The following is a 4,072-nucleotide window of genomic DNA, read 5'->3' on the forward strand; positions in this document are numbered from 1 at the left end:
TATCCATGCTCCTGCCTTGCTATTGGCCGGTCAGCTCTTTATTAGACCATCAGGTATTTTAGACAGGGAAAGAATCACAGCTTCACAGAGTTAAACAAATGCAGCATAAACAAAAGCAATACACCTTAAAATAATATTCCCCAACACCAACCCGTTGAGCTGCCTGAGGCTGGGCAGTGTGCTCCAGGTGCCCATCTTTGTGAACTGCCACCCATGCTGGGGTGGGCCTTGGTCATTTCTGCTTAGGTAACCCCTCACCCATATTCCTGTAACTTCAGTGGAACTCACTGGGTCACCAGGCTGGACTTTAGTAGTATCTGTACATTGGTCTCCCTATCTGGGGGGAGTAGACACATGTGTAGTGTCTCTTCAAGAAAAATTTTGATACACATCAGGCACCTACACTGGAAGGAGAAAACTGACTCCCAAAAGTTGTCCTCTGACTTGTACCTGTGTGTCATAGCAACATACCTACAGATTGTCAGAATCCCTAGGACTGAAGTTACAGATGGTTGAGACACCTTCCCCAGCACACATGGGTGCTGGGAAGCAAACCCAGGCTCTCTGCAAGAACAGTAAGTGCTCTTAACCTCTGAAGTATTTCTCCACTCTACGTACATGGCATTTCAAAAGGGGTTGAATTTGAGTTTCTTTGGGGGCTAGCTCTTTTGTGGGCTAGAGAAACAGAGGGTTTTTTTTTTTTTATAGACTTACATGTGGTCCAGGCTGGCCTCCAAATCACTATGTAGTGAGGATAAACTTTAATAACTTCTGAGCCTCCTGCCTCCACCTCTCAAACACTGGGATTACAGGTATGTGCCATCATGCTTAGTTCTGGGGTCTTAGGGACAGAACCAGGTCTGCATACATACTAGGCAAGCACCCTACCAACTGAGCAATCCTTGATCCAGTAAAACTTGTTGTAGTAGCTTGAATGTAATTGGTTCCCATAAACTCATAAGGAGTGGCAATATTAGGAGTCATGGCTTTGTTGGAGGAAGCGTGTCACTGTGAGGGGAGGGCTTTGAAGTTTCCTATGCTCAGGATACCACCCAGTGTCACAGTCTACTTCCTGTTGCCTTCTGACCAAGATATAGCCAGCATCATGTCTGCTTGCATACTATGTCCCCTGCCAGGATAATAATGGACTGAGCCTCTGAAACTGTGAGCAAGCCACCCCAATGAAACGTTTTCCTTATAAGAGTTGTTGTGGTCATGGTGTCTCTTCCAAGCAATAGAAACCCTAAAGCATTTGTTTTGAATCAAATGCACAAGATTCTGTCTTTCTTTTCTTCTTCTTCTTCTGAGACAGGGTTTCTCTGTGTAGACCTGGCTATCCTGGAACTTTCTCTGTAGACCAGGCTGGCCTTGAGCTCAGAGATCCACCTGCTTTTGCCTCCTGAGTTCTGGTATTAAAGACATGAGCTATAGTACCTGCACTATTGGATGGTATGCGAGCCGGGAAAGGGGCTGGAGATTTAAAAACACATGCACATTTAGGTGTAGCACCTGCACTATGGGACCGGTACGCTAGCCCGGAACTAGGCTGGAAATTTAAAAACACACGCACACACAGACAGAGACACAGGGACATGGGTCATCCTTGAAACAAGAATGCCAACTTTATTGTGCTCCAGGGAAGCTTATATAGGAATCCTTAACTGATAGCCACACCCCAGCTCTTGGGATTTCCAACCAGAAAACACACCACAACCAACACCAACGCAAGAAGGAACCAAGCACAAACCAGCGCCAAAAACAGCAAAACAAATAGGAAAACAACAGCGAGCAAACCAGCGAACAAAGGCAAAGAAAGCCAAAAAGAAAGCCAACGGCACAGCCCAACAAAGCCCCAAAAAACCAGCCACAACACCAGCCAGACCAATCTAAATATCCATGTAAACATGTATGTGAACGTGTGTGTGTGTGTGTACAATGCCTTGGGGCCCCTGCATACAGAGGTTATAGGACAATTTTTGGGAGCTGCTTTACTAACTCTGTTACTTATTTGTCTGATACTGTGACCTGACAAAAGCCGCTAAGGAAGGGAATATTAGTTTACAGTTCTGGGGGCTAAGTACACAACTGCTGAGTGTTTGGCAGCAGGAGCAGGAGAGGACTGGTCCCATTGCATCAACAGTGAGATGTGGAGAGTGATGAGCCCCCTGCTTTAATTATTTGGTCTGAGACCCTATCCATGGGATGGTGTCTGCTACATTTCGGGTTGGTTTTCTTACTTCACTTGACCTAATCTAAATAACCCCTCACACACAAACCCAGAGACTTGTTTTCATGGTGATTCTATATTCTATCAATCAAATGCCCCGATCAAGGTTAACTACCGTGCCAACATAATACTGCCATAGGCGGAGTTCTCCCGAACCAACCACCTGCTCCCAAATAACTAATTCAGAGGCTTAATATTAATTATAAAGGATCAGCTGATAGCTCAGGCTTATTACTACCTAACTCTTACATTTAAATTAACCCCTCTTTCTTATTTATGCTTTGCAACATGACTCATGGCTTTTTACCTCATTTTCTGCATGTGCTGTTTCCTCAGTGGCTGGCTGGCATCTCCTCCGACTCCATCTTTCTTCCTTCCAGCATTTTCTGTGTGATTGTGTCACCTAATTTTATTCTGTCTTGCTATAGGCCAATCAGCTTCTTTATTAACCAATGGGAGTAATACATATTCACAGTGTACAGAAAGATTATTCTGCAGCACACTACTATTTATAAAATAAATGTTTGAATTCAAGTTCTTTACTTGTTTTTTGCCATGGTGCGGAGCCAACCCAGGGGTCAGCACATGCAAGGCAAGTGCTCTACCACTGAGCTATACCCCACAGCTATACCCTGCTGAGTTCCATGGCTCAAATGCTCATGTCATCAGAAGGCACCAGGAGTGAGGAGACAGAACCAAACCTGCCTCTCTGGCCAGACTCCCTCCTGCCTCCCAGACCTGCACAGGGCCTGCAGTGTGAAACAGAAAGAGAATCCCTGGAATTGCAGGACTAAATTTACCCTCTTCTGTGGCTAAGTAATCTGAACAACCATAGAAACACCTCTTGGATTTCGGCTTGGTCATAATGATAGTTGTTGACATTTCTGAGTGAGTTCAACTTAGCTACCCCAGGTGGTAGGGGAAGCCCACTTCAGAGTCATTTCCAACACACACAGAGAACTCATTAAATAAGTGATCCCACTGGGTCACAGGATTGGACATGGCACTGTGTTCTGGATGCAAATGAATTCCTTTTGGGTGTTGTACAAAAGGTTTGCTCAAGGCAGGATTCTATTGCTCACACATTAGCACCAGGCAACTTGAAATCCAACCAGAGGCTGGCTCTGTTAGAATCCAGACCAGCCAGCCCTTCTCCCTGGTCTCTGTCAGGTACCCTACCCAGGACACTGTCTGCGAGTCTGGTAGGCTGTCCATGGTGTGGATGAGTCTTCAGATAACTTTGCACTCCCAGCAGCCCATCTCAGTGTCCCCCTTGCACCTTGTATCTGAGTCTCATTCAAGTGAATTTGTAAAGACACCCACATACGTTCTGCCCCCTCAGCAGTGTGTTTCCTTATTCCTTTAGACAGAAAAGTCCTAGTTCACTGACTGCTGGATCCCCATCAAGCCCTGTGCTGGTAGAGGCTGGCCCTCATGGCAGTGGTACTGAATGCTGGAAATGGGTTTTCCTAGGAAAATTAAAGTCTTGATAATCTGCATAATTGGAGCCTTATAAATGACCTCTCCTGGTGAAAGGCAAGCTACCCACGAAATGGGGATTGGCTAAAGTATTTTAGAGAGTCTTTTCACTGCTGAGGGGGCAGAACGTCATCCACCATGACTAAGTCGACTTCATTCCGGAGTTGCAGGAACGGTTCAACATACAAAAATCCATCAATGTAATCTGTCATATAAACAAATGGAGAGAAATAAACCAACATGATCATCTCATTAGATGCTAAAAAGCTTTTGACAAAATCCAACGCCCCTTCATGATAAAGGTCTTGGAGAGATCAGGGATACAATGAATGTTTTTAAACATAATAAAGGCAATATACTGCAAGC

Source organism: Microtus ochrogaster, chromosome 8 (genome assembly GCF_000317375.1).
Source record: "Microtus ochrogaster isolate Prairie Vole_2 chromosome 8, MicOch1.0, whole genome shotgun sequence".
NCBI lineage: Eukaryota > Metazoa > Chordata > Mammalia > Rodentia > Cricetidae > Microtus > Microtus ochrogaster.